The sequence below is a fragment of the Staurois parvus genome, unplaced genomic scaffold (genome assembly GCF_062004578.1).
Source record: "Staurois parvus isolate SC_StPar_1 unplaced genomic scaffold, SC_StPar_1.0 ptg000481l, whole genome shotgun sequence".
NCBI classification, from domain to species: Eukaryota; Metazoa; Chordata; class Amphibia; order Anura; family Ranidae; genus Staurois; species Staurois parvus.
In genome coordinates, this window is record NW_028318277.1 from 1,847,056 (window position 1) to 1,871,474 (window position 24,419).

A 24,419-nucleotide genomic window follows, 5' to 3' on the forward strand; every position below is an offset into this window, starting at 1 on the left:
AGGGACAGACAGAATTGTTACTGAGTGCCAGAGAATTGTTACTCAGGGACAGACAGAATTGTTACTGAGTGCCAGAGAATTGTTACTCAGGGACAGACAGAATTGTTACTGAGTGCCAGAGAATTGTTACTCGCACAGACACAAAATTGTTACTTGCACAGACACAGAATTGTTACTCGCACAGACACAGAATTGTTACTGAGTGCCAGAGAATTGTTACTCAGGGACAGACAGAATTGTTACTGAGTGCCAGAGAATTGTTACTCAGGGACAGACAGAATTGTTACTGAGTGCCAGAGAATTGTTACTCAGGGACAGACAGAATTGTTACTGAGTGCCAGAGAATTGTTACTCAGGGACAGACAGAATTGTTACTGAGTGCCAGAGAATTGTTACTCGCACAGACACAAAATTGTTACTTGCACAGACACAGAATTGTTACTCGCACAGACACAGAATTGTTACTCAGGGCCACAGAATTCATACTCAGGGACAGACAGAATTGTTACTGAGTGCCAGAGAATTGTTACTCAGGGACAGACAGAATTGTTACTGAGTGCCAGAGAATTGTTACTCAGGGACAGACAGAATTGTTACTGAGTGCCAGAGAATTGTTACTCGCACAGACACAAAATTGTTACTTGCACAGACACAGAATTGTTACTCGCACAGACACAGAATTGTTACTCAGGGCCACAGAATTCATACTCAGGGACAGACAGAATTGTTACTGAGTGCCAGAGAATTGTTACTCAGGGACAGACAGAATTGTTACTGAGTGCCAGAGAATTGTTACTCGCACAGACACAAAATTGTTACTTGCACAGACACAGAATTGTTACTCGCACAGACACAGAATTGTTACTCAGGGCCACAGAATTCATACTCAGGGACAGACAGAATTGTTACTGAGTGCCAGAGAATTGTTACTCGCACAGACACAAAATTGTTACTTGCACAGACACAGAACTGTTACTCGCACAGACACAGAATTGTTACTGAGTGCCAGAGAATTGTTACTCAGGGACAGACAGAATTGTTACTGAGTGCCAGAGAATTGTTACTCAGGGACAGACAGAATTGTTACTGAGTGCCAGAGAATTGTTACTCAGGGACAGACAGAATTGTTACTGAGTGCCAGAGAATTGTTACTCAGGGACAGACAGAATTGTTACTGAGTGCCAGAGAATTGTTACTCGCACAGACACAAAATTGTTACTTGCACAGACACAGAATTGTTACTCGCACAGACACAGAATTGTTACTCAGGGCCACAGAATTCATACTCAGGGACAGACAGAATTGTTACTGAGTGCCAGAGAATTGTTACTCAGGGACAGACAGAATTGTTACTGAGTGCCAGAGAATTGTTACTCAGGGACAGACAGAATTGTTACTGAGTGCCAGAGAATTGTTACTCGCACAGACACAAAATTGTTACTTGCACAGACACAGAATTGTTACTCGCACAGACACAGAATTGTTACTGAGTGCCAGAGAATTGTTACTCAGGGACAGACAGAATTGTTACTGAGTGCCAGAGAATTGTTACTCAGGGACAGACAGAATTGTTACTGAGTGCCAGAGAATTGTTACTCAGGGACAGACAGAATTGTTACTGAGTGCCAGAGAATTGTTACTCGCACAGACACAAAATTGTTACTTGCACAGACACAGAATTGTTACTCGCACAGACACAGAATTGTTACTCAGGGCCACAGAATTCATACTCAGGGACAGACAGAATTGTTACTGAGTGCCAGAGAATTGTTACTCAGGGACAGACAGAATTGTTACTGAGTGCCAGAGAATTGTTACTCAGGGACAGACAGAATTGTTACTGAGTGCCAGAGAATTGTTACTCGCACAGACACAAAATTGTTACTTGCACAGACACAGAATTGTTACTCGCACAGACACAGAATTGTTACTGAGTGCCAGAGAATTGTTACTCAGGGACAGACAGAATTGTTACTGAGTGCCAGAGAATTGTTACTCAGGGACAGACAGAATTGTTACTGAGTGCCAGAGAATTGTTACTCAGGGACAGACAGAATTGTTACTGAGTGCCAGAGAATTGTTACTCGCACAGACACAAAATTGTTACTTGCACAGACACAGAATTGTTACTCGCACAGACACAGAATTGTTACTCAGGGCCACAGAATTCATACTCAGGGACAGACAGAATTGTTACTGAGTGCCAGAGAATTGTTACTCAGGGACAGACAGAATTGTTACTGAGTGCCAGAGAATTGTTACTCAGGGACAGACAGAATTGTTACTGAGTGCCAGAGAATTGTTACTCGCACAGACACAAAATTGTTACTTGCACAGACACAGAATTGTTACTCGCACAGACACAGAATTGTTACTCGCACAGACACAGAATTGTTACTCAGGGCCACAGAATTCATACTCAGGGACAGACAGAATTGTTACTGAGTGCCAGAGAATTGTTACTCAGGGACACCTAATCGTTGAATTAAATAGTATGTCAGACAACATGCAGAGGAGTGGCAGAGGAGGCAATGTTTTAGGAGCGAGCAGACGTGGCAGCAGAGGAAGGGGTCGAGGCAGCAGTATTCGCAGCCAGAGGCCAGTGCTCCCGGTGTCATCCAGCGGTCGTGTCTCCACCGACAACCCTGCCGTCATTGATTGGTTGGCTCGGTCGTCTTCCTCTTCCCAGGTCACCTCTGACACCTACAGCCAACGGTCGGTGGGTACGTCAGACACAACCGTTAGTTGGCATGGCCCGGGAGCAAGCCCACTGAAATCACGTGTCCTCTACCTGCCCCTGTCCTTTGCTGTTCCCTCACCAAGCGAAGTATCGCATGCTGTGGGCTCAGCCCCACTGTACAGTGAGGAAGAGCTAACAGAGGGCGGTCAGGAACGGGGGGAGACATCGGCCTTTTCAGCAGCCAAGCGAACAAGTACTGGCGAGGAGAGTGGCTCGGTAGCCGGTCTAGAGACAGGTCTGTCTCCTGACCCAGACGCAGCCGAGGGGGCTAGTAGTGAGGCGGAGACCCTACTTGATGATGAGGAGGTTGATCGCACTTGGCAGCCTCGTCGTCATCAGGCAATTTCTTCCGCATCATCAGGAGAAGAGGGTGGCAGCTTGGCAGCGAGCAAAACAGTCGGTGGGTTGCCCAGGAGACAGCAGCAGGGTCGCATCAGTGTCAGTGGAGCCAAACGTCCACGGAGTAGAGCACCAGCTCCACTGCAGCCTACCACCACGGCCAGTAGTGGTGCCGGTGCGCACGGAGGAAGTAGCAGTCAGCCAGTGAAGAGTAGCGGGGGCAAAGTTTCCTACTCGGTGGTGTGGCAATTTTTCCTCAAGCCGCCCGAGGAAGTAAACGTAGCCGTATGTCGACTATGTGGCCAGAAATGCAAGCGTGGCCAGGGGGCCCATGTTGGGACTACAGCGTTGCGTCAGCATATGCAGCGTCACCATTCGGTGGCCTGGGAAAACCGTGATAAACATACGGCGGTTCTGCCTGCCCCAGCCCCCGCTCCATCACCCGCTCCGTTACTTGCTCCGTCACCCGACGTCGTCAATCGCCCTCTATCAGCCAGTCAAGGCTCCAACACCTCTGCTGAGGGGAGTTGTCGCTCGTTGGCATCTTCCGCTCGTTCAGATGCTCCTTCTCCTGCTACTCCTCTTCTCGGATTCCGTCAACAGTCTTTCTTGGAATCCGTATCCAAGAGACAACAGTTTGCGAGCACGCACCCGACGGTGCAAAAGCTGAACGTCCTCCTGTCCAAGTTGCTGGTGCTGCAGTCCCTCCCTTTCCAACTGGTGGACTCAGCACCTTTCCGAGAAATGATGGCTTGTGCCGCGCCGCGGTGGAGAGTGCCAAGCCGTCATTTCTTTGCCCAAAAGGCAGTGCCAGCCCTGCATTCACATGTAGAAGAGATGGTGGGCCAGTCTTTGAGCATGTCGGTCTCTGCCAAAGTGCACGGCAGCGCCGACGTGTGGAGCTGTAACTACGGTCAGGGACAGTACATGTCATTTACGGCCCACTGGGTGAACGTGGTGCCGGCACAGCCGCACCAGCAACTTGGACAGGTCACGACGCTTTTGCCTCCACGTTTGCACGTCCTTGGTCCAGCAAGCATGTCCGCCTCTACCACCTCTTTTTCCGCCGTGTCCTCAGCCGCCACCCCCGTGCCAAGTCCCATTACCCGACCGGCATATCACATGTGCAGGGCGCAACGGTGTCACGCTGTGCTGCACCTGGTATGCCTTGGCGAACGTAGTCACACAGGGGAGGAACTGCTGAGTGTAATGAACAGAGAAATCGACAGATGGCTGTCTCCGCGCAAACTAAAAATCGGAACCATGTTGACTGACAACGGAAAGAACATGGTGTCTGCTCTGCGTCAAGGAAGGTTGTGCCATGCGCCATGCATGGCTCACGTGTTCAATCTGGTTGTCAAGCGGTTCCTAAAATCCACCATCCCACTGCAAGACATCCTTAAAATGTCACGTAAACTGTGCATGCATTTCAGCCATTCCTACACCGCAAAGAACACCCTCATTGAGCTGCAGCGGCAGAACGGAATTCCACAGCATCGCCTGATCTGCGACGTTGCAACAAGGTGGAATTCAACCCTACACATGTTAGACCGCCTTTACGAGCAGCGAAAGGCCATCACCGATTTCCTGATGTTACAAGCGGATAAAGGTACTCCCCTGTGTAACTTAGATGTCAGCCATTGGCAGCTCATGCGTGACACCTGCCGCTTGCTCAGGCCCTTTGAGGAGGCCACGCTATTCGTGAGTCGGCAGGACTATGGGATGAACGACGTCATTCCTCTGTTGCACGTCCTGGAACAAATGCTGTTAACAATGGCTGGTCAGGGTGCGGTAGACGTGGCGCACAGATCTCAACGCCACATGACCCCTGTGGGGGCAGGACAGGAAGAAGAGGAGGAGGTAGAGGAGGACATTTGTGCTCAGGAATTATTGAGTGAAATGGGTGGTTTTTCCACTCAGCGGACAGGAGTGGAGGAGCAGGAGCATCTGGTAGAGGAGGAGGAGGAGGAGACAGAGGACCCAGACGCACCGTGGCAGTATGCTGTGGAGATGGAGGCAGGGAGTCCCTCGCATTCCTTGGCACAAATGGCCCATAGCATGCTCGGTTGCTTGCGTAGCGACAGCCGAATAATAACCATCAGACAGAGGGATGACTTTTGGCTGTCCACCTTGTTGGACCCTCGCTACCGGTCCAAAATGGTGGCCTTTTTCACACCTGCTGAGAGGGAGGCCAAAATTACGTACTATAAAAACCACCTATGTAGTCAGTTGGTCTCTGCCTTTGTGCGCCAACGTCCATCCTCAGACACTGTGGGCCCTGTGCGCTCGCGTTCCGCTGGCATGGCAGCAGGGGAGGGGTGGGGTGGTAGGAGCAGTGGCAGCTCCACCAGCAGTGGCTGCCTCAGTCTGCAGTCGATGATGAGTAGCTTTCTTCACCAGCGCAGTGAGGAAACTACTAACCAGCCGCAGCAGCAGCAGCAGCATCAGGTGGACCTGGAGCAGGAGCTCAAACAACAGGCTTGGGCCTACTTGGACAGCACCCTGCCAACCGAGGTAGACAATCCCCTTGACTACTGGGCAACGAAACTTGACCTTTGGCCCCAACTAGCTGAATTTGCCCTTGAAAGGCTGTCATGCCCGGCCAGTAGCGTGGCATCGGAGCGCGTGTTTAGTGCGGCAGGAGGTATTGTACCTCCGCGGAGGACACGACTGTCCACCCAAAGTGTGGAGAGACTCACGTTTGTGAAAATGAATCAGGCGTGGATTAGTCTGGATTTCAAACCACCAGTTCCTGACACAACTGACTAAATCCGCCATGAATCATGCCTCAAACATGTGCCACTTTCAGGTCTCCTCACACTGCTGGTGTGTTTAATTTTTTGACATAGGGTGCTGGCAGATTACGGGCCTCCTATAGCTGCTGCCAGGCCCCTAATCTGCCATAGGCCCCTATATACCGCCTCCTCATGCTGCTGCTAGGTCCAGAGTCTCTCATGGGTCCCTGTACGGCCTCCCATTGCTGCTGTCTCCATCGCCACACTCTGCTGCCATGTGCCACTTTCAGGTCTCTTCACACTGCTGGTGTGCTAAATTTTTTGACATAGGGTGCAGGCAGATTACGGGCCTCACATAGCTGCTGCCAGGCCCCTAATCTGCCATGGGCCCCTATAAACCGCCTCCTCATGCTGCTGCCAAGTCTAGAGTCTCTCATGGGTCCCTGTACGGCCTCCCATTGCTGCTGTCTCCATCGCCACACTCTGCTGCCATGTGCCACTTTCAGGTCTCTTCACACTGCTGGTGTGTTTAATTTTTTGACATAGGGTGCAGGCAGATTACGGGCCTCACATAGCTGCTGCCAGGCCCCTAATCTGCCATGGGCCCCTATATACCGCCTCCTCATGCTGCTGCCAAGTCTAGAGTCTCTCATGGGTCCCTGTACGGCCTCCCATTGCTGCTGTCTCCATCGCCACACTCTGCTGCCATGTGCCACTTTCAGGTCTCTTCACACTGCTGGTGTGTTAAATTTTTTGACATAGGGTGCAGGCAGATTACGGGCCTCACATAGCTGCTGCCAGGCCCCTAATCTGCCATGGGCCCCTATAAACCGCCTCCTCATGCTGCTGCCAAGTCTAGAGTCTCTCATGGGTCCCTGTACGGCCTCCCATTGCTGCTGTCTCCATCGCCACACTCTGCTGCCATGTGCCACTTTCAGGTCTCTTCACACTGCTGGTGTGTTTAATTTTTTGACATAGGGTGCTGCAAGATAACGGGCCTCACATAGCTGCTGCCAGGCCCCTAATCTGCCATGGGCCCCTATATACCGCCTCCTCATGCTGCTGCCAAGTCCAGAGTCTCTCATGGGTCCCTGTACGGCCTCCCATTGCTGCTGTCTCCATCGCCACACTCTGCTGCCATGTGCCACTTTCAGGTCTCTTCACACTGCTGGTGTGTTAAATTTTTTGACATAGGGTGCAGGCAGATTACGGGCCTCACATAGCTGCTGCCAGGCCCCTAATCTGCCATGGGCCCCTATAAACCGCCTCCTCATGCTGCTGCCAAGTCTAGAGTCTCTCATGGGTCCCTGTACGGCCTCCCATTGCTGCTGTCTCCATCGCCACACTCTGCTGCCATGTGCCACTTTCAGGTCTCTTCACACTGCTGGTGTGTTTAATTTTTTGACATAGGGTGCTGCAAGATAACGGGCCTCACATAGCTGCTGCCAGGCCCCTAATCTGCCATGGGCCCCTATATACCGCCTCCTCATGCTGCTGCCAAGTCCAGAGTCTCTCATGGGTCCCTGTACGGCCTCCCATTGCTGCTGTCTCCATCGCCACACTCTGCTGCCATGTGCCACTTTCAGGTCTCCTTCACACTGCTGGTGTGTTAAATTTTTTGACATAGGGTGCAGGCAGATTACGGGCCTCACATAGCTGCTGCCAGGCCCCTAATCTGCCATGGGCCCCTATATACCGCCTCCTCATGCTGCTGCCAAGTCTAGAGTCTCTCATGGGTCCCTGTACGGCCTCCCATTGCTGCTGTCTCCATCGCCACACTCTGCTGCCATGTGCCACTTTCAGGTCTCTTCACACTGCTGGTGTGTTAAATTTTTTGACATAGGGTGCAGGCAGATTACGGGCCTCACATAGCTGCTGCCAGGCCCCTAATCTGCCATGGGCCCCTATATACCGCCTCCTCATGCTGCTGCCAAGTCTAGAGTCTCTCATGGGTCCCTGTACGGCCTCCCATTGCTGCTGTCTCCATCGCCACACTCTGCTGCCATGTGCCACTTTCAGGTCTCTTCACACTGCTGGTGTGTTAAATTTTTTGACATAGGGTGCAGGCAGATTACGGGCCTCACATAGCTGCTGCCAGGCCCCTAATCTGCCATGGGCCCCTATAAACCGCCTCCTCATGCTGCTGCCAAGTCTAGAGTCTCTCATGGGTCCCTGTACGGCCTCCCATTGCTGCTGTCTCCATCGCCACACTCTGCTGCCATGTGCCACTTTCAGGTCTCTTCACACTGCTGGTGTGTTTAATTTTTTGACATAGGGTGCTGCAAGATAACGGGCCTCACATAGCTGCTGCCAGGCCCCTAATCTGCCATGGGCCCCTATATACCGCCTCCTCATGCTGCTGCCAAGTCCAGAGTCTCTCATGGGTCCCTGTACGGCCTCCCATTGCTGCTGTCTCCATCGCCACACTCTGCTGCCATGTGCCACTTTCAGGTCTCCTTCACACTGCTGGTGTGTTAAATTTTTTGACATAGGGTGCAGGCAGATTACGGGCCTCACATAGCTGCTGCCAGGCCCCTAATCTGCCATGGGCCCCTATATACCGCCTCCTCATGCTGCTGCCAAGTCTAGAGTCTCTCATGGGTCCCTGTACGGCCTCCCATTGCTGCTGTCTCCATCGCCACACTCTGCTGCCATGTGCCACTTTCAGGTCTCTTCACACTGCTGGTGTGTTAAATTTTTTGACATAGGGTGCAGGCAGATTACGGGCCTCACATAGCTGCTGCCAGGCCCCTAATCTGCCATGGGCCCCTATAAACCGCCTCCTCATGCTGCTGCCAAGTCTAGAGTCTCTCATGGGTCCCTGTACGGCCTCCCATTGCTGCTGTCTCCATCGCCACACTCTGCTGCCATGTGCCACTTTCAGGTCTCTTCACACTGCTGGTGTGTTTAATTTTTTGACATAGGGTGCTGCAAGATAACGGGCCTCACATAGCTGCTGCCAGGCCCCTAATCTGCCATGGGCCCCTATATACCACCTCCTCATGCTGCTGCCAAGTCCAGAGTCTCTCATGGGTCCCTGTACGGCCTCCCATTGCTGCTGTCTCCATCGCCACACTCTGCCATGTGCCACTTTCAGGTCTCTTCACACTGCTGGTGTGTTTAATTTTTTGACATAGGGTGCAGGCAGATTACGGGCCTCACATAGCTGCTGCCAGGCCCCTAATCTGCCATGGGCCCCTATATACCGCCTCCTCATGCTGCTGCCAAGTCCAGAGTCTCTCATGGGTCCCTGTACGGCCTCCCATTGCTGCTGTCTCCATCGCCACACTCTGCTGCCATGTGCCACTTTCAGGTCTCTTCACACTGCTGGTGTGTTAAATTTTTTGACATAGGGTGCAGGCAGATTACGGGCCTCACATAGCTGCTGCCAGGCCCCTAATCTGCCATGGGCCCCTATATACCGCCTCCTCATGCTGCTGCCAAGTCCAGAGTCTCTCATGGGTCCCTGTACGGCCTCCCATTGCTGCTGTCTCCATCGCCACACTCTGCTGCCATGTGCCACTTTCAGGTCTCTTCACACTGCTGGTGTGTTTAATTTTTTGACATAGGGTGCAGGCAGATTACGGGCCTCACATAGCTGCTGCCAGGCCCCTAATCTGCCATGGGCCCCTATATACCGCCTCCTCATGCTGCTGCCAAGTCCAGAGTCTCTCATGGGTCCCTGTACGGCCTCCCATTGCTGCTGTCTCCATCGCCACACTCTGCTGCCATGTGCCACTTTCAGGTCTCTTCACACTGCTGGTGTGTTAAATTTTTTGACATAGGGTGCAGGCAGATTACGGGCCTCACATAGCTGCTGCCAGGCCCCTAATCTGCCATGGGCCCCTATATACCGCCTCCTCATGCTGCTGCCAAGTCCAGAGTCTCTCATGGGTCCCTGTACGGCCTCCCATTGCTGCTGTCTCCATCGCCACACTCTGCTGCCATGTGCCACTTTCAGGTCTCTTCACACTGCTGGTGTGTTAAATTTTTTGACATAGGGTGCAGGCAGATTACGGGCCTCACATAGCTGCTGCCAGGCCCCTAATCTGCCATGGGCCCCTATAAACCGCCTCCTCATGCTGCTGCCAAGTCTAGAGTCTCTCATGGGTCCCTGTACGGCCTCCCATTGCTGCTGTCTCCATCGCCACACTCTGCTGCCATGTGCCACTTTCAGGTCTCTTCACACTGCTGGTGTGTTTAATTTTTTGACATAGGGTGCTGCAAGATAACGGGCCTCACATAGCTGCTGCCAGGCCCCTAATCTGCCATGGGCCCCTATATACCGCCTCCTCATGCTGCTGCCAAGTCCAGAGTCTCTCATGGGTCCCTGTACGGCCTCCCATTGCTGCTGTCTCCATCGCCACACTCTGCTGCCATGTGCCACTTTCAGGTCTCTTCACACTGCTGGTGTGTTAAATTTTTTGACATAGGGTGCAGGCAGTTTACGGGCCTCACATAGCTGCTGCCAGGCCCCTAATCTGCCATGGGCCCCTATAAACCGCCTCCTCATGCTGCTGCCAAGTCTAGAGTCTCTCATGGGTCCCTGTACGGCCTCCCATTGCTGCTGTCTCCATCGCCACACTCTGCTGCCATGTGCCACTTTCAGGTCTCTTCACACTGCTGGTGTGTTAAATTTTTTGACATAGGGTGCTGCAAGATAACGGGCCTCACATAGCTGCTGCCAGGCCCCTAATCTGCCATGGGCCCCTATATACCGCCTCCTCATGCTGCTGCCAAGTCCAGAGTCTCTCATGGGTCCCTGTACGGCCTCCCATTGCTGCTGTCTCCATCGCCACACTCTGCTGCCATGTGCCACTTTCAGGTCTCTTCACACTGCTGGTGTGTTAAATTTTTTGACATAGGGTGCAGGCAGATTACGGGCCTCACATAGCTGCTGCCAGGCCCCTAATCTGCCATGGGCCCCTATAAACCGCCTCCTCATGCTGCTGCCAAGTCTAGAGTCTCTCATGGGTCCCTGTACGGCCTCCCATTGCTGCTGTCTCCATCGCCACACTCTGCTGCCATGTGCCACTTTCAGGTCTCTTCACACTGCTGGTGTGTTAAATTTTTTGACATAGGGTGCAGGCAGATTACGGGCCTCACATAGCTGCTGCCAGGCCCCTAATCTGCCATGGGCCCCTATAAACCGCCTCCTCATGCTGCTGCCAAGTCTAGAGTCTCTCATGGGTCCCTGTACGGCCTCCCATTGCTGCTGTCTCCATCGCCACACTCTGCTGCCATGTGCCACTTTCAGGTCTCTTCACACTGCTGGTGTGTTTAATTTTTTGACATAGGGTGCTGCAAGATAACGGGCCTCACATAGCTGCTGCCAGGCCCCTAATCTGCCATGGGCCCCTATATACCGCCTCCTCATGCTGCTGCCAAGTCCAGAGTCTCTCATGGGTCCCTGTACGGCCTCCCATTGCTGCTGTCTCCATCGCCACACTCTGCTGCCATGTGCCACTTTCAGGTCTCCTTCACACTGCTGGTGTGTTAAATTTTTTGACATAGGGTGCAGGCAGATTACGGGCCTCACATAGCTGCTGCCAGGCCCCTAATCTGCCATGGGCCCCTATATACCGCCTCCTCATGCTGCTGCCAAGTCTAGAGTCTCTCATGGGTCCCTGTACGGCCTCCCATTGCTGCTGTCTCCATCGCCACACTCTGCTGCCATGTGCCACTTTCAGGTCTCTTCACACTGCTGGTGTGTTTAATTTTTTGACATAGGGTGCTGCAAGATAACGGGCCTCACATAGCTGCTGCCAGGCCCCTAATCTGCCATGGGCCCCTATATACCACCTCCTCATGCTGCTGCCAAGTCCAGAGTCTCTCATGGGTCCCTGTACGGCCTCCCATTGCTGCTGTCTCCATCGCCACACTCTGCCATGTGCCACTTTCAGGTCTCTTCACACTGCTGGTGTGTTTAATTTTTTGACATAGGGTGCAGGCAGATTACGGGCCTCACATAGCTGCTGCCAGGCCCCTAATCTGCCATGGGCCCCTATATACCGCCTCCTCATGCTGCTGCCAAGTCCAGAGTCTCTCATGGGTCCCTGTACGGCCTCCCATTGCTGCTGTCTCCATCGCCACACTCTGCTGCCATGTGCCACTTTCAGGTCTCTTCACACTGCTGGTGTGTTAAATTTTTTGACATAGGGTGCAGGCAGATTACGGGCCTCACATAGCTGCTGCCAGGCCCCTAATCTGCCATGGGCCCCTATATACCGCCTCCTCATGCTGCTGCCAAGTCCAGAGTCTCTCATGGGTCCCTGTACGGCCTCCCATTGCTGCTGTCTCCATCGCCACACTCTGCTGCCATGTGCCACTTTCAGGTCTCTTCACACTGCTGGTGTGTTAAATTTTTTGACATAGGGTGCAGGCAGATTACGGGCCTCACATAGCTGCTGCCAGGCCCCTAATCTGCCATGGGCCCCTATAAACCGCCTCCTCATGCTGCTGCCAAGTCTAGAGTCTCTCATGGGTCCCTGTACGGCCTCCCATTGCTGCTGTCTCCATCGCCACACTCTGCTGCCATGTGCCACTTTCAGGTCTCTTCACACTGCTGGTGTGTTTAATTTTTTGACATAGGGTGCTGCAAGATAACGGGCCTCACATAGCTGCTGCCAGGCCCCTAATCTGCCATGGGCCCCTATATACCGCCTCCTCATGCTGCTGCCAAGTCCAGAGTCTCTCATGGGTCCCTGTACGGCCTCCCATTGCTGCTGTCTCCATCGCCACACTCTGCTGCCATGTGCCACTTTCAGGTCTCTTCACACTGCTGGTGTGTTTAATTTTTTGACATAGGGTGCTGCAAGATAACGGGCCTCACATAGCTGCTGCCAGGCCCCTAATCTGCCATGGGCCCCTATATACCGCCTCCTCATGCTGCTGCCAAGTCCAGAGTCTCTCATGGGTCCCTGTACGGCCTCCCATTGCTGCTGTCTCCATCGCCACACTCTGCTGCCATGTGCCACTTTCAGGTCTCTTCACACTGCTGGTGTGTTAAATTTTTTGACATAGGGTGCAGGCAGATTACGGGCCTCACATAGCTGCTGCCAGGCCCCTAATCTGCCATGGGCCCCTATAAACCGCCTCCTCATGCTGCTGCCAAGTCTAGAGTCTCTCATGGGTCCCTGTACGGCCTCCCATTGCTGCTGTCTCCATCGCCACACTCTGCTGCCATGTGCCACTTTCAGGTCTCTTCACACTGCTGGTGTGTTTAATTTTTTGACATAGGGTGCTGCAAGATAACGGGCCTCACATAGCTGCTGCCAGGCCCCTAATCTGCCATGGGCCCCTATATACCGCCTCCTCATGCTGCTGCCAAGTCCAGAGTCTCTCATGGGTCCCTGTACGGCCTCCCATTGCTGCTGTCTCCATCGCCACACTCTGCTGCCATGTGCCACTTTCAGGTCTCTTCACACTGCTGGTGTGTTAAATTTTTTGACATAGGGTGCAGGCAGATTACGGGCCTCACATAGCTGCTGCCAGGCCCCTAATCTGCCATGGGCCCCTATAAACCGCCTCCTCATGCTGCTGCCAAGTCTAGAGTCTCTCATGGGTCCCTGTACGGCCTCCCATTGCTGCTGTCTCCATCGCCACACTCTGCTGCCATGTGCCACTTTCAGGTCTCTTCACACTGCTGGTGTGTTTAATTTTTTGACATAGGGTGCTGCAAGATAACGGGCCTCACATAGCTGCTGCCAGGCCCCTAATCTGCCATGGGCCCCTATATACCGCCTCCTCATGCTGCTGCCAAGTCCAGAGTCTCTCATGGGTCCCTGTACGGCCTCCCATTGCTGCTGTCTCCATCGCCACACTCTGCTGCCATGTGCCACTTTCAGGTCTCCTTCACACTGCTGGTGTGTTAAATTTTTTGACATAGGGTGCAGGCAGATTACGGGCCTCACATAGCTGCTGCCAGGCCCCTAATCTGCCATGGGCCCCTATATACCGCCTCCTCATGCTGCTGCCAAGTCTAGAGTCTCTCATGGGTCCCTGTACGGCCTCCCATTGCTGCTGTCTCCATCGCCACACTCTGCTGCCATGTGCCACTTTCAGGTCTCTTCACACTGCTGGTGTGTTTAATTTTTTGACATAGGGTGCTGCAAGATAACGGGCCTCACATAGCTGCTGCCAGGCCCCTAATCTGCCATGGGCCCCTATATACCACCTCCTCATGCTGCTGCCAAGTCCAGAGTCTCTCATGGGTCCCTGTACGGCCTCCCATTGCTGCTGTCTCCATCGCCACACTCTGCCATGTGCCACTTTCAGGTCTCTTCACACTGCTGGTGTGTTTAATTTTTTGACATAGGGTGCAGGCAGATTACGGGCCTCACATAGCTGCTGCCAGGCCCCTAATCTGCCATGGGCCCCTATATACCGCCTCCTCATGCTGCTGCCAAGTCCAGAGTCTCTCATGGGTCCCTGTACGGCCTCCCATTGCTGCTGTCTCCATCGCCACACTCTGCTGCCATGTGCCACTTTCAGGTCTCTTCACACTGCTGGTGTGTTAAATTTTTTGACATAGGGTGCAGGCAGATTACGGGCCTCACATAGCTGCTGCCAGGCCCCTAATCTGCCATGGGCCCCTATATACCGCCTCCTCATGCTGCTGCCAAGTCCAGAGTCTCTCATGGGTCCCTGTACGGCCTCCCATTGCTGCTGTCTCCATCGCCACACTCTGCTGCCATGTGCCACTTTCAGGTCTCTTCACACTGCTGGTGTGTTAAATTTTTTGACATAGGGTGCAGGCAGATTACGGGCCTCACATAGCTGCTGCCAGGCCCCTAATCTGCCATGGGCCCCTATAAACCGCCTCCTCATGCTGCTGCCAAGTCTAGAGTCTCTCATGGGTCCCTGTACGGCCTCCCATTGCTGCTGTCTCCATCGCCACACTCTGCTGCCATGTGCCACTTTCAGGTCTCTTCACACTGCTGGTGTGTTTAATTTTTTGACATAGGGTGCTGCAAGATAACGGGCCTCACATAGCTGCTGCCAGGCCCCTAATCTGCCATGGGCCCCTATATACCGCCTCCTCATGCTGCTGCCAAGTCCAGAGTCTCTCATGGGTCCCTGTACGGCCTCCCATTGCTGCTGTCTCCATCGCCACACTCTGCTGCCATGTGCCACTTTCAGGTCTCTTCACACTGCTGGTGTGTTTAATTTTTTGACATAGGGTGCTGCAAGATAACGGGCCTCACATAGCTGCTGCCAGGCCCCTAATCTGCCATGGGCCCCTATATACCGCCTCCTCATGCTGCTGCCAAGTCCAGAGTCTCTCATGGGTCCCTGTACGGCCTCCCATTGCTGCTGTCTCCATCGCCACACTCTGCTGCCATGTGCCACTTTCAGGTCTCTTCACACTGCTGGTGTGTTAAATTTTTTGACATAGGGTGCAGGCAGATTACGGGCCTCACATAGCTGCTGCCAGGCCCCTAATCTGCCATGGGCCCCTATAAACCGCCTCCTCATGCTGCTGCCAAGTCTAGAGTCTCTCATGGGTCCCTGTACGGCCTCCCATTGCTGCTGTCTCCATCGCCACACTCTGCTGCCATGTGCCACTTTCAGGTCTCTTCACACTGCTGGTGTGTTTAATTTTTTGACATAGGGTGCTGCAAGATAACGGGCCTCACATAGCTGCTGCCAGGCCCCTAATCTGCCATGGGCCCCTATATACCGCCTCCTCATGCTGCTGCCAAGTCCAGAGTCTCTCATGGGTCCCTGTACGGCCTCCCATTGCTGCTGTCTCCATCGCCACACTCTGCTGCCATGTGCCACTTTCAGGTCTCTTCACACTGCTGGTGTGTTAAATTTTTTGACATAGGGTGCAGGCAGATTACGGGCCTCACATAGCTGCTGCCAGGCCCCTAATCTGCCATGGGCCCCTATAAACCGCCTCCTCATGCTGCTGCCAAGTCTAGAGTCTCTCATGGGTCCCTGTACGGCCTCCCATTGCTGCTGTCTCCATCGCCACACTCTGCTGCCATGTGCCACTTTCAGGTCTCTTCACACTGCTGGTGTGTTTAATTTTTTGACATAGGGTGCTGCAAGATAACGGGCCTCACATAGCTGCTGCCAGGCCCCTAATCTGCCATGGGCCCCTATATACCGCCTCCTCATGCTGCTGCCAAGTCCAGAGTCTCTCATGGGTCCCTGTACGGCCTCCCATTGCTGCTGTCTCCATCGCCACACTCTGCTGCCATGTGCCACTTTCAGGTCTCCTTCACACTGCTGGTGTGTTAAATTTTTTGACATAGGGTGCAGGCAGATTACGGGCCTCACATAGCTGCTGCCAGGCCCCTAATCTGCCATGGGCCCCTATATACCGCCTCCTCATGCTGCTGCCAAGTCTAGAGTCTCTCATGGGTCCCTGTACGGCCTCCCATTGCTGCTGTCTCCATCGCCACACTCTGCTGCCATGTGCCACTTTCAGGTCTCTTCACACTGCTGGTGTGTTAAATTTTTTGACATAGGGTGCAGGCAGATTACGGGCCTCACATAGCTGCTGCCAGGCCCCTAATCTGCCATGGGCCCCTATATACCGCCTCCTCATGCTGCTGCCAAGTCTAGAGTCTCTCATGGGTCCCTGTACGGCCTCCCATTGCTGCTGTCTCCATCGCCACACTCTGCTGCCATGTGCCACTTTCAGGTCTCTTCACACTGCTGGTGTGTTAAATTTTTTGACATAGGGTGCAGGCAGATTACGGGCCTCACATAGCTGCTGCCAGGCCCCTAATCTGCCATGGGCCCCTATAAACCGCCTCCTCATGCTGCTGCCAAGTCTAGAATCTCTCATGGGTCCCTGTACGGCCTCCCATTGCTGCTGTCTCCATCGCCACACTCTGCTGCCATGTGCCACTTTCAGGTCTCTTCACACTGCTGGTGTGTTTAATTTTTTGACATAGGGTGCTGCAAGATAACGGGCCTCACATAGCTGCTGCCAGGCCCCTAATCTGCCATGGGCCCCTATATACCGCCTCCTCATGCTGCTGCCAAGTCCAGAGTCTCTCATGGGTCCCTGTACGGCCTCCCATTGCTGCTGTCTCCATCGCCACACTCTGCTGCCATGTGCCACTTTCAGGTCTCCTTCACACTGCTGGTGTGTTAAATTTTTTGACATAGGGTGCAGGCAGATTACGGGCCTCACATAGCTGCTGCCAGGCCCCTAATCTGCCATGGGCCCCTATATACCGCCTCCTCATGCTGCTGCCAAGTCTAGAGTCTCTCATGGGTCCCTGTACGGCCTCCCATTGCTGCTGTCTCCATCGCCACACTCTGCTGCCATGTGCCACTTTCAGGTCTCTTCACACTGCTGGTGTGTTAAATTTTTTGACATAGGGTGCAGGCAGATTACGGGCCTCACATAGCTGCTGCCAGGCCCCTAATCTGCCATGGGCCCCTATATACCGCCTCCTCATGCTGCTGCCAAGTCCAGAGTCTCTCATGGGTCCCTGTACGGCCTCCCATTGCTGCTGTCTCCATCGCCACACTCTGCTGCCATGTGCCACTTTCAGGTCTCTTCACACTGCTGGTGTGTTAAATTTTTTGACATAGGGTGCAGGCAGATTACGGGCCTCACATAGCTGCTGCCAGGCCCCTAATCTGCCATGGGCCCCTATATACCGCCTCCTCATGCTGCTGCCAAGTCCAGAGTCTCTCATGGGTCCCTGTACGGCCTCCCATTGCTGCTGTCTCCATCGCCACACTCTGCTGCCATGTGCCACTTTCAGGTCTCTTCACACTGCTGGTGTGTTAAATTTTTTGACATAGGGTGCAGGCAGATTACGGGCCTCACATAGCTGCTGCCAGGCCCCTAATCTGCCATGGGCCCCTATATACCGCCTCCTCATGCTGCTGCCAAGTCCAGAGTCTCTCATGGGTCCCTGTACGGCCTCCCATTGCTGCTGTCTCCATCGCCACACTCTGCTGCCATGTGCCACTTTCAGGTCTCCTTCACACTGCTGGTGTGTTAAATTTTTTGACATAGGGTGCAGGCAGATTACGGGCCTCACATAGCTGCTGCCAGGCCCCTAATCTGCCATGGGCCCCTATAAACCGCCTCCTCATGCTGCTGCCAAGTCTAGAGTCTCTCATGGGTCCCTGTACGGCCTCCCATTGCTGCTGTCTCCATCGCCACACTCTGCTGCCATGTGCCACTTTCAGGTCTCTTCACACTGCTGGTGTGTTAAATTTTTTGACATAGGGTGCAGGCAGATTACGGGCCTCACATAGCTGCTGCCAGGCCCCTAATCTGCCATGGGCCCCTATATACCGCCTCCTCATGCTGCTGCCAAGTCTAGAGTCTCTCATGGGTCCCTGTACGGCCTCCCATTGCTGCTGTCTCCATCGCCACACTCTGCTGCCATGTGCCACTTTCAGGTCTCTTCACACTGCTGGTGTGTTAAATTTTTTGACATAGGGTGCTGGCAGATTACGGGCCTCCCATTGCTGCTGCCAGACATGTAATCTGCCATGGGCCCCCGTACCGACTCCTCATGCTGTGACGTTGCAACAAGGTGTAATTCAACCCTACATATGTTAGACCGCCTTTACGAACAGCTAAAGGCCATCACAGATTTCCTGATGTTAAAAGCGGATAAAGGTACTCCCTGTGTAACTTAGATGTCAGCCATTGTCAGCTCATGTGTGACACCTGCGCTTGCTCAGGCCCTTTGAGGAGGCCACGCTATTCGTGAGTCGGCAGGACTATGGGATGAATGAGGTCAAATCGGCCATGGGCCCCCGTACCGCCTGTTCACGCTGATGCTGGTCCCACAGTGTGACCTGGGTCCCTGTACGGCCTCCCATTGCTTCCACTCTGCCATGTACCTCTTTGAAATCTCCTCACACTCCTGCGGTTGTCCATTTTGTCATAGGTTGCTGGCAGATTAGCGGCCTTCCATAGGTGCCGCCAGGCCCCATATCGACCATGGGCCCCCGTACCTCCTGGTCACGCTGCTGCTGAGCCCACAGTGTGACCTGGGTCCCTGTACGGCCTCCCATTGCTTCCACTCTGCCATGTGCCACTTTGAAATCTCCTCACACTCCTGCGGTTGTCCATTTTGTCATAGGTTGCTGGCAGATTACAGGCCTTCCATAGGTGCCACCAAGCCCCATATCGGCCATGGGCCCCCGTACCGCCTGGTCACGCTGCTGCTGGGCCCACAGTGTGACCTGGGTCCCTGTACCGCCTCCCATTGCTCCCACTCTGCCATGTGCCACTTTCAGGTCTCCTCACGCTCCTGCTGGTTTCCATTTTGTCATAGGTTGCTGTATGGCCTCCCATTGCTGCTGCCTCCACCGCCACACTGTGGCTCCAAACACTGGTTTTGGCCCCGTGACTGGCCAAAGGAGTGAAGTGTGCAGTGATTCTAAGATCGACGGCACTCATCTGCATGTCATACTGACAGACAGTATTATTTCTCTTCCCCAGCAGACTCCAAGGGCATTTAAATTAAAGGTACAGTGTTCTGCACTAATATTAAGTCTCTCTGAAGCCTAGAAACACCCTTTTTTAAGTTAAATTCACAGCGAATTTATTCGACTCGAATCGAATATTGTCCACGAATTCGCCGAATCAGTCGAATCGAATTTTTCATTTCTTCGCTCATCTCTAGTGAAGACCCTTTTCTCTTTCACTATAACTGTGCCCAATGAAGGGTACTATTAACTGTTAGAACATACAAAGACATGCCAAACAATTGTGCTCTTCCAACTTTGTGGCTCCAGTTTTGGTGAAGGCCCTTTTCTCTTCCACTGTAACTGTGCCCCTGTGTATAAAGCCAGCTCTCTAAAGACATGGTTTGGTGAGTTTGGTGTAGAGGGAACTGGGTGTCCTGCACACAGCCCTGACATAAATCCTTCTAAACATCTTTGGGATTAAATGTGATGCCAATTGTGCTCCAGGTCTTCTCATCCAACATCAGTACCTGTTCCCACAAATATCTAATAGCAGTTAGCCAAATTTGACATATTCTGCAATAATATAGATGTTTTGTAGCATATGCAACCAACTTCTTTATTTTTTTTTTTGGTGGAATAGAACAAATTCTCACAATCCAAAGCCTTCCCAGAGAAGTGGAGGCTGTTATAGCCAAAAAGGTGGGCAACATCGTATTATTGCCCGTGGCTTTGAAATGGGATGTTCAATGCGCTAATGGTCGGATGTCCACAAATTGTTGACCATATCTTTTTTTTTTTTTGCAGATTTACCTTTATTAACAAAAGGCAGTATCCAATACAGACAATATGTAAAATTCCAAATGGTAAGACGGGATTCAGTCCTATAACTGGGTACTAGGAGCAACCAAAAACAACAAGCAGATCAAATTTTCACATCCAGAGTTTCAATATTGGAAACAGAAGAAAACAATAAAATGGAATGAACATTGACATCACCAATGGCCATATATTTTAGGTATAGCAATAAAAGTAATGTCCAGTTATTAATATAGCAGCGGTTGTAATACCCAATAATACTCAAAGCAATGGTAGTAATGTTTGCTAATGGTTACAACAATAATGGTAATACTTTGTGATGTGCATATCAGGATTAGTAATGTCTGCAGCAATATCATAAATGCCAAAAAACATAGAGAGCAGTACAAGCAATGGTCATTAAAATGAATAATAATATATAGGGCAGTACAAGTAATGGTCAGTAATAACATTTAGAGCAGTACAAGCAATGGTCATTAAAATAAATATTGTAAAGAGCTGAGCAAACTGTTGGCGCTATATAAATCCTGTATAATAATAATTAAAATCAATAATAATATATAGGGCAGTACAAGCAATGGTCAGTAATATAAATAATTACCACTAATGTGCATATTACTGGGGATTACTGCAGTGATGAACGAATCACTTTGAAAACCAGCCGATTTTGTCAATTTTTGTTGTCACTGAAATATATAGATTCAGATTTGTTGAATAAGGAGAGAATCAAGGCACAATTATTGGGAATATTGCACTGTGTCATTCTCTGTGATGTTCTCCAGCAAGATGATCCCTGCTGGTGATATGCCAGTTAAGGTCTTTCTTTTGAGAGCTACAAGCCGACGCTTTGTATGGTTGGCAGGTCTCAACTTCAACTGACAACGGCCCTACTGATGTTCAGGAACATCATGCAATGTCAGCTATGGCATAGTGATCACATGCAGGATGGAGGTGTAATTAACAAAAGAAGCCTTCAGCTTGCACTGGCACTGCAGATCCTACTACAGTCTGAAGGTGGCAGTGTTCATCTGTTTAATACTGTAATTATCAGATACTATTACAGCAGTAAAAAAATAAATAAATATATATATATTTTTTTTAATTTTTTAATTTTTGCACCTTTGTCAACCTACAGTACATTGCAAATTGGGAACAGCAGTTTTTATTATTATTATTATTATTATTATTATTATTATTAAAAAAGTATATAAAATATAATATAATTAAAATATTTTTTAAACCATTGAAAGCCATATATATTCTTAAAAATGTATAAGAAATGTAAGTAGGTAAGGGTTAAAGTGGAATTATTTTCAGATATACCTTTCAAAAGTGGGCCATCGTGTGCAAGGGTAACACCTCCTGGTATGTATTACCTCTCACAGAGATCCCAGTAGTCCTCCTGACCATGCCACCATCAGGTCTCCATCTACTTCCAGGACTGGGACTCCTGCTCAGAGATGGCACAATCATGTAAATCCTGGTGCCTGTGCAGTTCTTGGTTGTGTTCACAAATGTCTGACACAGATCAGCCTCTGCTTTAACCTCTCATCTTGCGACTTGCTACAACGTTGCAGTCTGATCCCTGGGGGGAAAGGAAACTGAGGAAATGCTTACCCTTGCTGGCAGCAGCCTGATTGTATCATCTCAGACTAGAAAAAGTCACTGGGGGTCAGGATGGCTTTTTAATGATAAAAGTTGGAGAGTTATTTGGACAATGATACTGTCGATGTAAACTGTGACAGGTCGGGAATGTATTCATGCAGTTTCTGAAAGTCTACTTTAAAGTGGTTGTAAACCTCAGACATGAAATATGAACAAAGCATATCCCTCTATCGCAGCCTTTCCCAACATTTTTAACACAGAAGAACACTTGAAATACTTTTCTGGTCTCGGGAACCCCTGCTAAACATTACTATATCTATGTAGCACCACCCCCTTGGGGGATGCTAAGAGATTTGGGTCCTCCTATAGTCCTGCACAGCCAGGCAATCTGCATTCTCCACACAAGCTTGCATTCAAAGTCAGAAATCAGTTTTTGAGAATTTTGTTTATTGAGGGGATTTAGAACAGGGATAGGGTGGGGGGGTATAGGATGCCCAAGGGAACCGATAATTTAGGACAATCTCCCTAGAACTATTCACAAGCTTCTCTGCAGCTCAGTCTCTATTGGAGACCTAGCCAGTGTCTCCACAGTGTACCACCTCAGAAACTAGATGAAATTCTCCTCTTCACCCAGCAATCTGGAGGTTTCTTCCTGAGTAGGGGATCTGGCTCCTGTCCCTTTAAAAAGGTGAACAGTAACTAGTAGAGGCTAATCTAGTTTCCCACTAGAGTGCTCCTTCCCCTATCCTCCAAGGGGGTGCAGTTGTATTCGCTCAGATCCTCTCCTGTACTGATTGCAGGTCGGCAGCTGCTACCAGCCCTATCAGCTGGTCTGCTTCATCTCTGCTATACCAGTGGTCCTTGCTCGGGGGCCAGTGAGTTCCAAGCTTTCCTTCTTTCCAGCTCCAGGCTCGCAGGTAGGCCCCATCCCACTAGGCCTCCTGGCAGCCTCCTTTCTCACAGCTTCACATCTTCCTCTCGATTGTCCACACTCCTCACTCCTGCTACTGAGCAGGTGCCAACATGTTTAAGGGAGTCCCAGCCCCTTGCCAAGCCTTCTGTTGGGAATTGGCTGAGGTCCCTCAAGAGTGCAGCCAGCCACTCCTCAGATCCACCCACTGCTACCAAGGTCTTCCTCCAAAAGCCTCAAAGCAGGGGGAAATTGCAGAGAGGCTGCCCTGAAGAGGCTCTCAGCCCTGACCATAATTTGACCCCTCTGGCTATTTCATCTGGGCTGCTATTCAGTATTTATCTAAACTAGGAGGGTGCTACATCTACAACTCATGATACATTAGTGTGATAGTCAGAGGTAAGAATGCTCCTCACACTTGTGGTTATTGGGAAGACTTCCCCCCTTACAGAGAGCTAAAAAGATCAATGGCGTCAATGGGAATTTATCTAAGAGGGAAAAACTGCTTATTGCACAAGGAACCCCTAGCAACCTTTGGAGGAACCCAGGTTGGGAAACCCTGCTGAATAGTGTGTACTTGTCTCTATCCAGAACACCAAGTGTCATTTGTGTCTGCTGCCTCCTTCCTCTGCTATCGGCATGAGTCACTCCTGACCAGGGGTGGACTGACCATTCGAGCACTCAGGCACTGCCCGAGGGCCCGGAGTCAGTAGGAGGCCCTATGAAATTCCCCTTGTACCTTTTATAGGCTTTTTTGGATGTGCTTTAAGTGTGGGCAAGGACACAGGGGCCCCATGATCCCCTATTGCCTGGGACCCCCATGAGTTGTCAGTCTGCCCCTGCTCCTGACAAGTTTTCCTGACACCAAAAAAAAAAAAAAGTGACAGGGGAGGGACCTCCAGCAGATTAACAGTCTCAGCTCTGCTCCTGTGTGCTGTGTGAGGGGGTTGTGTCCCTTCCCTCCAATCAGCTCTCAGAGCTCTCCCCTCTGAGCTCTGCAGTGTGTAATTTCAGCTCTTCGCCCCCTTTTTAACTGACAGCTCAGCTAAGCTCGATAAATTCTGGACTTTGAACGGATGTAGAAAAGTGAATACTGCAGATATACAGGTACAACTTATGTAGGAGGATTTGTTTCATCTCTGTGTATCACCTGAGGCCAGTCACTTCATTGGGTATACTGTATGCAGGGGCGGACTGACCATTTGGAAACTCGGGCACTGCCTGAGGGCCCGGGGTCAGTAGGGAGCTCCATGAGATGCCCCTGGTACCTTTTTCATAGGCTTTTTTGAGTTTGGGCAAGGACACAGGGGCCCCATGATCCCCTATTGCCCGGGGGCCCCATGAGTTGTCAGTCCGCCCCTGAATACACCCAAAGGTTTCATAGAAAGGCAGAACTATGGAAATAATTTTTGTAATATATACAGCAGTATTAGTAACCTCCATTAATATGTAACATATAATTAGTCGTGACAAATTTTATGTACGTAAGTAAAAAAAAAAAAAACTAAAAACGTTGAATCAGTACAATTGCTGAGTCATCACTTTTTGATTTTCCAAAATATCTGCACACAAATCTGCCTGACCTGCAAAGAATCTCACAGTCCAAGATTCCAGGTAATTGTGCTCCATGAATTGTGTTATATTCTCAGCTTACTTGGCAAATCTGAATTCATATATTTGGAGAATGAAAAAAAAAATCTGCAATCTCAGCTGGTTTCCAAAGCGGTTCGCTCATCACTCGTAGCAATCCCCAGATCAGCGCTTGTTTACAGCAATGCAGTATGTAGTCTTTAGTAGCATAGTATATGTAGTTGTAGTTAGAGACAATCAAAGGGACTTTGTTCTGTAATATTGAAGACATTTTTTG